The sequence below is a fragment of the Mirounga angustirostris genome, unplaced genomic scaffold, assembly GCF_029215605.1.
Source record: "Mirounga angustirostris isolate CCGP_5_RB_7025 unplaced genomic scaffold, mMirAng1.0.hap1 SCAF_5, whole genome shotgun sequence".
NCBI lineage: Eukaryota > Metazoa > Chordata > Mammalia > Carnivora > Phocidae > Mirounga > Mirounga angustirostris.
The window spans coordinates 172,047,990-172,060,679 of record NW_026991713.1 but is presented as its reverse complement, the minus strand read 5'-3'; the positions used below and the strand labels follow the sequence as shown (position 1 = coordinate 172,060,679).

The 12,690-nt window shown below is 49.7% G+C and overlaps 1 protein-coding gene across 9 annotated transcripts in view; it reads left to right on the top strand.

Moving 5' to 3' along the window:
• Positions 1–12,690, top strand: part of CUX1 (cut like homeobox 1) — a 353,404-nt gene that overhangs the window by 151,377 nt on the left and 189,337 nt on the right. The gene's annotated exons all lie outside the window — the stretch shown is intronic.

The following is a 12,690-nucleotide window of genomic DNA, read 5'->3' as shown; positions in this document are numbered from 1 at the left end:
CTTTCTCAGAGGAGCGCCCCCTGCTGGCCCAGGCCAGGTCTGCCCCATAGACACCCCCAGCGCCATGCTCTTCCCCTTTAGGGCACCAGCCAGGGGCAGAGTTTTTCAGGGGGTGCCCATTTCACTAGCGTCTCTCACCCAGGTGGCGCAGGCACTCAGGGGTCTGGCTCCCAACTGAAGGAGCTCTTGTAACAGGGCCTCAGGGCCTGTAATAGCCACCCAAAGATATTTGGTGACTAACTGGCAGTTATTGAGTATCCTTAAAAAAATACTTTTACTGGGGCGCCTGGGTGGCTCAGTCAGTTATGCTTCTGCCTTCGGCTCAGGTCGTGATCCTAGGGTCCTGGGATCAAGTCCCCCGTCGGGGCTCCCCGCTCAGCATGGAGCCTGCTTCTCTCCCTCCCTCTGCCCTTCCCCCCACTCGTGCACACTCTCTCTCAAATAAATAAATAAAATCTTTTTAAACAATACTTTTACTGACTACCTAATATGCCATTGTATTGCTTTACTCAACTTGAATGAGTAACCCCCTCCTGTTGGCATCTGTATTATTTCTAATTTTTCTCTTTTCTAAACAGGACATGCTAAACATTGCTGTACATAAATCTCTCTCTGCGTCTCTGGTCATCCTTGTGGATGCATTCCCAGAAGTAGAAGCACTAAACTGATGGATTAATCTCCATTCTAACAAGTAGCCCATTTGTCTAAATGTCAGCAGGGCCTAAGGTCTGGCATCAATTACAATGGGTGGGTGTGGTGAAGCCAGAGCCCCGTTTCCTGGTTCCTTTCAGAGAGTCCCAGGGTAGAAAGGCACCCCTGGGGCAGGTCCCTTGTATGGCACATGGATCCCCTTTGCAGCAGTTCCCATAAAGGTTTGGTGCGGTGTTGAGTCTGAGAAGAGCATCTACTTGTTCACTCATTCAATCCACCGGTATTCACTGTCTCCTCCCGGCCTCACACTGTCAGTCGCCCCAGGAGCAGACTTGGGGTGTGCGTTGCCCCTTAGCTGCCTAGACTTGGGAATCTAGACTTGGTTCAGATTTCACAGAGGATGTAAGCCCCATGAGGGCAGGACTGGGACTAGCTCCTTCATGGCATGAAGTCAATGTTCGAATGGTTTTATAATGAAATATGTAGTTCTTCTCTTTGACAAACTCAAAACCCAGCCATGTGTGGCTACGTAACCAAATCACAGCAGTATTTTCGAAGTTCGGAAATAAAACGAAGGGTTTATACATGAGCCCTTATTCAGAAAGTGACCTAAAGGGAAATCAGATGTATGTAGAGAACGGGTCAGAGGAACCGGAGGTCGTCTCCTCTCCTGGCCACCAAAAGTCCTGCCGGAAATCCCTGAGCCACCAGGCAGGGCTGACGCCAGTGCTTCCAAGCCCTCAGGCCCACAGACACCATGAGATACAGGGGGAGGGCCTCAGTGCCCGGGGTGACCGACTGGCCCAGCTGCTTCACGGGGCTCCGGCAGGTCATCAGACCGCCTTGACATCCTGACAGCTGGATGCGGTTCTATACTCCGAGGCCAGAAACCTTGCAGCTGCCATTTCTCCAACTTTCTGGCCTCTTAACATTGAGGACTCCAGAGAGCATCTATCCATAGTGAGGCGTTAGAGGTTAAAACTGACACTTTTTTTCTTTTTTTTTTTAAAGATTTTATTTATTTATTTGAGACAGAGAGAATGAGAGAGAGAGAGCACATGAGAGGGGGGAGGGTCAGAGGGAGAAGCAGACCCCCTGCCGAGCAGGGAGCCCGATGCGGGACTCGATCCAGGGACTCCAGGATCGTGACCTGAGCTGAAAGCAGTCGCTTAACCAACCGAGCCACCCAGGCGCCCTAAAACTGACACTTTTTAAAGCACAAGACTACATAAGCACACGTGTCCTTACATCAGAGTGATGACCTCATCCCATGGCATAGAGCATCTGGAAAACTCCACGTGCCTTTGCAAGACAATGAGGGTGGAAAAGGCAAATAACAAAAATAATTTGGACCTCGTGGAACCTTGGAAGGGCCTCCAGGAGCCAGGAGTCCCCAGATCTCACTCTGACAACCGCCGGCTTGGTGACCTTTGGGCTCTCCCATACTGCTAAGCTGCCCCCAGGCGCTTCCGGTTCTTCCTTCAAACCAGGGCCTCTGTATCTTGAATCTGGGCACCATCCTCAGCCCTCATCACCTTAGCTCCAAGTTCGAGCATAGCAGTCCGATAAACCTGCCACTTCTCATCATCAAACGAGTCTTCGGAAAGAAGAACACTTGCTCTTGCCCAGGGGACTCGGGGTGCCCACGACTGGCTGTCGGCGCTCACCGCCAGGAACCCTCTCCTCGCTCCCCTGCAGCTCCGCAAAGCCAGGCCTTCCCATTATGCAGTTCGATTAGGCACAGTGCTAAAGGCATATCCATCAGTGTTAGAGGCTTTTTTGCCAAGATACAGAACATGTTTTCAATGGAGCAAAGAAATTTAAATGGGAAGAAATTATAGCATGAGCGAGTTTATCCCTTTCAAGATAATCTCATTTAATAACCAAAAAAACTCACAAAGATGTGCATTTTATCCAGCTCCAAAGGCAGCATGGCAGGTTATATATTGTGGTAATTACATGTTTGGGGTTTCATTCCTTCCTTAAACTAGATTTCTATTATTTCAGAAAATCAGCCATTGTAGAAAAGGACTATTCATTTATTTCATTGCTGGGTGGCCCATGCACTGTAAAAATAGGTCAACAACAGTAATCTAAATTGACTGCTGATAAATAATTAAAGCTAATGGAATTTTCTCAAATCTGTGAACTAAAATCTTTGAGAAATTGCCAGGACATACTGCCTGCTGTTGCATAGAAAGATATTTTTTATTTAACACTTCAGCTTAAATGCCATTTAACATTACCTTTTTTCTATCCCAGAGACTGGAGGGAGTACACATCCATCTATAAAAGTAACCAAAAGTAGGGTGTTCCATTGATAGCCGCATGATTCATCTTCAGGTGATAAGACCGGAAGCGAAGGTTTCAGTATCGCGGCACGAAGAGAAACTTCACTTTGCGCCAAACTGTATTTTAAAGTTGAGCTCGGCAGTCTGCACGCCATATAATCTGTAGCGTCCAGGTTTCAAGCCTCCACACCTGGGCTGTGCTCTGGCGCACTTGATAAGGGAGAAATTCTTTGAATCTAAACGACGTGCAGGGAAATAAGTACCAAGAATGGTTTTTCTTTTCCAGATAATCAGTATTCTTTCCTTGGTGCTACCTTAGAAAACTGGGCTGGACAAATACGCATGGGTGGTATTTGTAGAAGAGAGATGGCTTATCGATAAGAAAGCTGACGGTTAGGTTTATGGTCAATAAGGCCAGCCTTCGCTATGATGCACCACCCGGGTTTTTCTTTGCTAATAAGGATGATTCAGACATCATCAGGATATTTTAGAACTGCAAAGACATCAGCATAAAGAATCAGGAGCTCGATGATTTTGAACAGTATTCAGTCTTTTGGCTTTAAGCTGCAGAAAAGAGACCGTTTTCTCATTTCAGTCTGATGAGTCTCTCGGTTGGGAAGAAAAAAAATCATCAATTTATAATCACCTTTTGGCCAAGTGGTAGTTCGGTTAAACTGCAGTATTTATGTCCAACCTAATGTTGTATTTACTGTGTTTTAATGCATTTATAAATGGCGGACTCTGTTGCTGAAATTTGACGTATTTGTATTTTTGTTTAAGAAAAGAGAGGAATTTCTTGATTTGCAAAGGAAATGACTCCATCCAGGTTACCCCTGTCTGGCATCTGTATGATCTGTATGTCTAGCAGCTAGAACCTATCTGTAGACTCGGGAGGCAAGAGGCCTAGAGTGGCATTTGGTCTGGAGGGAAGACGTGGTGTGGGGAAGACGGTCTGTGGAGCGAGAGGAGCGGGGTTTGCAAATACTGGATGGGCCAAAGGGGGTGTTGAGCCTCAGCCGCTCATGTCCCCAGCCCCCGAGCAGACCCACAGGTCAGGGAACCAGCTTCTTTCATCCCCCTCTCAAGAAAATACATCATAAAGCAAGTCAGTGAGAGTGGAATCATCTCGAATCTGCTCTGGGTTTTGTTCAGAAAAACAATTGATTGTGAATTATTCATTAACGAACTGCTGGTGGTAGTCACAGTCTTTGTGCCCGCTCAGGATGGCTTTCTTCCAAATATCTGCCTTCCGTGGTGGCGCTGGTAGCCCCGTATTGGAAAACCATGACCCCACATCGAGACACATTCCCACACCATGACTGTCCCAGGAGGGACGGAGCGGCCTCGGGAGGGCAAGCTGCGTGGCCAGGATACCACAGAGAGGTCTCCTGCCTTGGGCAGCAGATTGGACCAGATGACCCTTCCATCTCCAGGTTAACCTGATGAAGGTGACAGGTGACAAGCTGATAGCTTGTAATTTAAGAGAGATAGTCCCTACCTCCTACCTCTTAATTCTTTCTCTGCCTGTTCCCTGTGATCAGTCAGCTGAAGGCTTCGCGTGTTTCAGAGTGAAATCTAGTGTTTTAAAAACATTTTTTAGATTTTATTTATTTATTTGACAGAGAGAGACACAGCGAGAGAGGGAGCACAAGCAGGGGGAGTGGGGGAGGGAGAAGCAGGCTTCCCGCTGAGCAGGGAGCCCGATGTGGGGCTCGATCCCAGGACCCCGGGATCATGACCTGAGCCGAAGGCAGACGCTTAACGACTGAGCCACCCAGGCGCCCCTTAAAAACATTTTCTATTTCAAACTTACACAAGATGATAGGGTGAAGAGCACAGCAAATCCCTGCGTGTGTGCCGTTGTCCATCTGTGACCGCCATCGGCCTGCCAACACACTCCTTCCTTTATTCTTTTCACCCATCACCCCCCTCCCTGTAAAATTATTTGGAAGCAAAAACCATATTTTATCCATAAATATTTTAGGATATATCTCTAAGAGACAAGGACCCCTTTGAAAAACATAGCCACAATACCTAAACTATAGGCCACTATAGTTTCGAAACAAAAACAACTCAGGTGTTGTTGTTTTAACGTCCGTTCATTGGCGTGCCGTATTTTATCGATTGTAAAGCATACACTGGACACGTCTTACCATCTTCAGAAGCAGAGTGAGGAGTGAAGTCAGTGACATCCCAGTTTAAGAAGTAGCACTCTTTGCTTAATGTAGCCTAAAATAGGGGCGCCTGGCTGGCTCAGTCGGTGGAGCACTTTTTTTTTTTTAAGAGTTTTATTTTATTTATTTATTTGAGAGACAGAGAGCACAAGTAGGCAGAGGGGAAGGCAGAGGGAGAGGGAGAAGCAGGCTCCCTGCTGAGCAAGGAGACTGATGCGGGGCTCGATCCCAGGACCCTGGGATCATGACCAGAGACGAAGGCAGACGCTTAACCACCCAGGTGCCCTGGTGGAACACTCTTAATCTCGGGCACTGCCCTGCCCCCCCCGCCCCCACCCCCGTGCTTCTGGGAAGGCAGGGTTGTCCCCAGAGAAGACAGGACCCACTCCTGGGCTGCCACCGTAGGGGATGAGACACCTCCGAGAGACGCTGTCAGACATCAGTGAGTCTGAAATGTCATTTGACAGAAATGCATGTGAGTTACCTAAGAGCAGAAGTGAAAGGGACAATGTAAAATTTAGTAAAACACCCTGCAAAGTCTGGACTACAGAAGATTTGGAAAATAGGAACCGTTTTATGATTGGAGATGTGTTTGTGATTCATAGCCTCCTTTTGTTGACACATGACAGCTGAGCCATCTCCCTTCACCTGCTTGTCCTTCTAAGCCTAACCAGGCATGTCCTGGGCACCATTCTTTCCTGGGCACAGGTGGACCCCGGTGGCCACCAGTTCGATATCTGTGGCATGGGATTCTGTGGTATGCCCAGCCCACGGAATGGGAGAGACGGCAGGGGATATAGGGACAGAACCTTCCCGAGAGACCACCCAGGTGCCCAGAATGGGCAGAAAGCCAAAGACGCACACCGTTTGCGGCCAGGGACTGTGTTTTGGGATGTCGCACCTCACAGGTGCATCTGAATGCCACATGGTGATTTTGTTTTGTTCCGTTTTGTTTTTGGCTTCTAAATCAGCATGATTTTCTCCAGGAGTCATCATTACACAGAAAATTCCTCAATTGCATTTTGCCGTTCAGTTTTCTGATCTCAAAAGTGAGTTGTGAATCAGTGGTTTGGAGAACAGTGAAAATCCTTTTCACCTAGAAGCGTCTGTCTATAAACATTGCTTATTATTTGGAATGCACTCAAGGGAGAGAAGGTCGAAATGCGCTCTTCTGGCTTTGCCAACAGACATGGATATTAATAATCTCAAGGACATCACTTTCTACGTGTTAAGATGCTTGTTGCTTTTTGCTCAGTAAATGGTACAGAATCAAAGCGAATTTAAAACTGCGCTGCAAAACCTGTCAGTGTAATTAGGGGGTACCCTGGAATTATGGAGTGTTTTTTATCTTTGTGTTAAATCCGTCATTATCAGTTCATGCCAATATGATTTTCGTTGGCCTGGCCCCCACTTTCTTCAGTTTACAGTTGCAGAGAAGGGCACATAGACACACTGTGTCGGCAGTTTGTGGCATTGTGGGGACAGCAAAGGGCGCCGCGTTCTAAAAGGACAGTAAATCATGTCACGTGCTCACTAACGATGGTGGCACGGCCCAGGGTCACAAGTGAGCATCCTCGGCCCTGTCTCCTTAGTTTAGTACGAAAGCAGATAATATTTGCAGGTGGCAGAATTGGATAAGGAATTTCTCAAACTGCCAAAAATAAAATTGGAATGGGGAGTTTTTAGCTGGTGGCTTGACGTACATACAAACATACCGGTTGTGTGTGTATGGGTGTGCGTGAATATTTAGTGCCTTTTTACCTCTAAAGTTCTTCAAACATACGTATCTGTGTGAGTACAAACACACACATCCAACTTTAATCTCTAAGAGGTTGTTTGAGGGGCGCCTGGGTGGCTCACTTGGTTAAGCGTCTGCCTTGGGCTCAGGTCATGATCTCAGGGTCCTGGGATCGAGCCCCATGTCAGGTCCCTGCTCACCGGGGAGTCTGCTTGTCCCTCTCCTTCCCCCCTCCCCACTTAGGCGCATGCGCTCTCCTTCTCTCTTGCTCAAACAAATGAATAAAATCTTTTTAGAAAGAGTTTAAAAATATATATCTAAAAGGTTATTTGAACAAGCTTGTCATGAGATGTCACTATGTCCAAAGGAATGATTGTGCTCTAACCAAATACAGTGGGTTGGTCAGAGCAGGGACAGTGGAGATGAGTTTACTTTATTTACAGCCATGGTGGGAGGCTCTTCTGCCTGCCTGGAGTGCTGCGCCAGAACACAGGGACACTTCTATCGTCTCTTCTACTTGTCCAAGTTGCTGTTTTCGTGAGGCGGGCCTGGAGCCAGCTTGGTGGGCTGTGGGGTCGACTGAGGGCAAGCCCAGCAGGAGGTACTGTTTGGTGGGCTGACCTCCAGGGTGTCTGGGTCTTGTACCCGCACCAAGGCCTCCCTGCACTCACGCCCTGACCCCTCTTCTGTCATCCACGGGGGTCCCAAATGCCTCGGCCCTGCCACCTTCCACGTTCCATGACCCTGTCCAGTTTCACCATTTCCCCTCCGAGTCCGGGCCCGTTGTAAGACTCCTGAGTGATAGGTGTGTGCCCCGCCCTATGTCACTGACCAGGTGGCCCCCCAGTGTCACCCCTGTGCCCACACCTGGCCAAGGTGGTTGATTCCTTCACAGAATCTCACTGTGGCCCAGGCCTTGGAGAGCTGGGGTTACGTCCTCACTGCCAGCCGTGTGACCTTGGATAAGTGTTCTTGCCCTTCTGAGCCTCACGTATCCTCGGCTGTAAAATGTGGGTGTCTCTCCCTTCTCTTGGCAGGGCTGCTGTGTGTCACACGCTCAGTCACAAGAACTGGTGTTAACTTGGCCTGAGACCTTCTTCCTCACCGCCCCCCCCCCCCTCTCCTTAGAGCTCAGAACCCCAGCACCTCCACCCCTCACAGGTTGTGTTCCACCCCCAGTCCATTTGGGGCACCCTCAAGGCCACCAGGAACTCCCTGGCTGCTAAACCCAGTGGTTTTCTTGCGCCTCACGTCTGTGATGCATCTATTCCTCTGGCTCTCCTCCTGCTTCTCTTGATTCTTGTTCTCTCACATCTCCCTCTGACCATCTGGGGGGGGGTGGTGCTGGCCAGCCTCGACCCTCTCTCCCAAGAGAGCCCTGATGCATGGTGACTGCCTCTCTTAGCCCTGAGCTGCTCCATGAGATGGTGGGGTGACGGGGGGTCAGTGGAGGGAGCACTTGACATGTGGCCGGTCCAAAGTGAGATGTGCCGAGGCGTAAAATGCAGATTTCAGAGGCTTTAACACCAGAAAAAGAAGTATCGTTCTTTGTCAATTAAGTAAATAATAAAAATAAATTAAAATCATTTTTATATTGATTATATGGGAGATGAAAATATTTTGGATGGACTCATTTCATCTGTTTCTTTTTGCTTTGTCAGTGTAACCGTGGGCAATTTTAAGTTACGTAGGTGGTCGGCGCCTGGTTTTTGGCCCTGATGCAGGCACCCTCTCGCGCGGCCAGGTCTTGATGCCCTCTGAGGGATTGTTCAGCTGCCTGTCTTCCTCTTACTCATGCACCCACTCTGTGTCTTCTGAGGTCCCTCTGTGTGCCAGGCCCCGTTCCAGACACGCAGGGGACTGAGGTGAGCGCTCCTGTAAATGTAGCCCAACATGGCATTCAGTCTCTCGGGAGCAACCTCGTGTCGGTGCCAACCCAGGCCGGGGGCCACAGAGGGCGCCCGGTAACCCGGGGGGGCCACACCTACAGCCCTGCCCCCGTCCTGCGTGTGGTGGACTGACCCTCTGGGGAAAGGAATGACTGACCCACTCAAGGTTTAAAACCTCTTGTGCCTGGATTTCCTCAGCAAAATATTGTCCAGCCCGGCGCTGGCTGCCGGCGATGCCACCTGGGGTGCTGGGGGCGGGGGGCCTCAAACCCACTCCCTGCCCTCAAGCAGCCCCTAGTCTGGAAAGAAGAGGATGCACTCTTACAATCACAGCTGCCTTTATAGACTCACAGTGAGAAGCAACAGGAAACACGTCCTGTGACACTGGGGGGCCTGGCTTCCAGCTCTCAGCAGCCAGATCTGGACCCGTGGAAAGCCTTAGGAGTCCCCTCTCCAGAGCCCAAGGGCCATCAGATGCCACCAGCTGTCAGACCCAGCGAGGCAGGCCTGCAGACCATGTGTGGGTGGGGTGGGCGCTCAGCCATAGCTCCCTGGAAAGCGAGGGGCCATCCCGAAGCCCAGGGCTCGAATGGTTGTTGGACAAGTATCACATTGAAGTTACTGTCCTTGAACTGTTTACATCTTATTTTTACGTAATAGATGAACATGGGTTTATGGCCTCTTTTTTTTTTTTTTTTTAAGATTTATTTATTTATTAGAGAGAGTGGGGGCAGAGGGAGAAAGAGAATCCTTAGGCAGACTCCCTGCTGAGGGTAGAGCCCCATGCGGGGCTCGATCTCGTGACCCTGCGATCATGATCTGAGCCAAAACCCAGAGTTGGACGCTTAACCGACTGAGCCACTCAGGCGCCCCGGTTTGTGGCCTCTTGACAGGAAGATTTGCAGCATATCTGTGAAAGCCGGGCTTGCGTGCCATGGACTGGGCCAGCACCGCTTCATGAATGTTCGCCAGCTCTTTACCCACTAGGATGCGAACCCTAGCACCGGGCTGCTTGGCGGGAAGACTGGAGAATACAGCCGCACCTCATTAACCAGCTGCCTTCCTCAAAGTCAGCCTTTTTGGAAAACAAACAACAGGCAAACTCCATCCATCATCTTGTGTTTGCAATTTTGTGACCAGAGCAGTGCGGTGCGCTCATCCTGCCTGTCTGTCCTTGCCCCAGGGACGGATGAGGAGGGCAGGGGACCAGCCTGGTCCCCCCCTAGAGTCCCCAGGCTCTCTCTACTGCCACCTTGCCCTCCATGTCACCCTATCCCCAACACACAGTGGGCTGTTCACGTTAGACTTCCCACGTCATAACCTGTGGTCCCAGGTTTCTGACAAAGGAGCGTGGCTCATTTCTTGTGGTTACAACATGGGCTTTTACCACTGATCTTGGCTGGGATCCGACGGTGATCCCCCTCATTCTTCACCCTTTTCATCCCTGGTTCCCCACTTACGGCTTTTGGTGTACATTGTTTCCTCTGTCCCCCGGAGAAGAACTCGGGCTAAAGGAGTATTCTTGCCCTCCTTCCTGCCTCTGGCCCCCTTGGGCCAACCAGGCTCGTCTCCCCAGCTCAGGGTCCCTAAGTTACTCATAGCTGCTGAGTCCCTAACCTAATAGAGCCCCAGGCCCCAGGGATCAGGACATGGGCATCTTTGAGGACTGTCTATCACAGATGGCCTTATTTATTTAGGAAGAGGCTGATAAAGACTCTGACAGCTTTTTTTGTCATTGAACTTGGTGTAAGAACATAGAAAGGGTTGGGGCAGAGAAACAAAAGTACTGCCTTCTCTGGGGAAATAATGGTATCACCCTTAGGAATGCGACCTATAGGAAAACGTATCATTAAAAGGGAAATGATAACATTTCTTGATCAAGTACTTGCACAGGGTCACAGTACAAAACAATGTGGGTTAGCTGTGTTTGGCAGAGAGCTTACGGCATAGCCCCGTCTGATAGATGGATTGCTCTGCAGTGAGGAGGAGCCCCGGATCTGTGCCCTCTGGCCTGGTAGCCGCCAGCCTCATGTGGCTGCTGAGTCCTTGTAACGTGGCTTCTACAACCGAAGGAACTGAATTTTTATTTATTTTATTTATTTATTTATTTATTTTTTTTTTTTTAAAGATTTTATTTATTTATTTGACAGAGAGAGACATAGCGAGAGAGGGAACACAAGCAGGGGGAGTGGGAGAGGGAGAAGCAGGCTTCCCGCAGAGCAGGGAGCCCGATGTGGGGCTCGATCCCAGGCCCCTGGGATCATGACCTGAGCTGAAGGCAGTTGCTTAACCAACTGAGCCACCCAGGCGCCCGGAACTGAATTTTTAAATTCGGTTTAATTAAGTTATGTTTAAGTATAACTAGCTGGTGGCTATATACTGGACAGCACAGGCCGGAACGAGGGGTCCTAACCTGGGTCCTAACCTGGTCCTAACCTGGCTCCTAACCTGGGTCGTGTGGATAGGCTTCAGGAAGGCGACAGCGAAGTCATTCGCAGAGTTGCAACCCGGAGGGACGAGTGAATAGCTTTCCTCAGATTCTCAGAAGGCTTCACGACCCAAAATGGTTAAAGGCCCTGGTCCAGAGGAAAACCACAAAGGACCCAGGAGCAGGAAACACCATGAGCCGTTCTTCCTAACGCTGCTCAGCTCTGTGAGGGAGCGAGCTGGTTTCCGAGCTTAGGATGGAAGAAGGGCCCTTGGGTTAGGTGCTAGGCTAAAGGAGCACAGAATGCTGTCCATCAGTCAGCAAAAGAGCAAGCAGGTACCGCACGTGGCTCTGTGTACGTACACACAGCTGATGAGGACGGCTCACCTCGGGGGCGCTGAGCAGGCCCAGGGCCGGGCCTCCTTAGAGAATCACAGCATCCCAGAGCGAGAGAGGCCGAGGGGTCATCCCCCACCCCTTCTGGGGTGTGGGGGTTCCCTCTTCATCCACCTTCAAGTGAGGCTTGAAAAAGTCCTGGTGCCAGAGAAGACTGTCTTCTGTGCGCTCACATGGATTTAGGGTAACTCTAAATTTTCTAGAACGCTTTTCCCTGAATGGTAACTATGATGTTACTCATAGTAGTGAAAGTGGTTCGTATTATTAAGCACGTTGGGGAGGGGAAACTGAGCTTCTGGAGGTAGAGTGGCATCCCGGGCTCCCACAGAGAGTGAGTGGCCGGGCCAGAATTTGGAATCAGGGCTCTGTCCGCCGCCTTCCATCTGATGGACCGGGTTCTGACCCAGGAGCTGTAGACAGACGTCCAGACTCTTTATTTGCCCAGGAGCATCTGTGTATTCGACGGCGGGTTAGAGGGGACGTGCGCACGGGCGGGCATACTGAGAACTGGCCTGCAAAGACCCTGCCGCCTTCTCAGCCCAGATGCCACTTCCTCTGTGAAACCGCTCCTCGCCTCCTTCATCTGAATTTATCCTTCCTCTGTGCTCTCCCCATAGCACCTGGGCTCTTATCCTGAAATAATACTTCACCTCCTTCCTGTGTTATGGGTTGATCGGCCCATGTCCATTGTTTGCCGGTACTCATCAGTTGGCGTGTGCATCAGCCTTGGAACCTGAAAATAGGCAGATGCCTGGCCTTGGCCCAGACTTATTAAATTTGATATGGCACGTAGATCATGTTCAGTAAATACCTCATTTGCCCCATGTCTCGATGAAGGAGGAGCTGCATTGTTTGAGTATATTTCAAAGTCTTTGACGCATATTCTCAGTTACTTCATTTTTTTTTTCCCATTGAGATACAGTTGACACGTAACGTTGTGTAAGGTGGAGGTGTACCCTGGGTTGGTTGGTACTTTTGCAAACTTGCACTATTCCTGCTGGAGTAGTGTTTAGCTCACACCTTTATCACATTACATAATTGTCTTTTCTTCTTTGTGTTGAGCACAGTTAAGATCTCGTCTCTCTGCAGCTTTGAAGTTTATAATACAGTATTATTGACTATA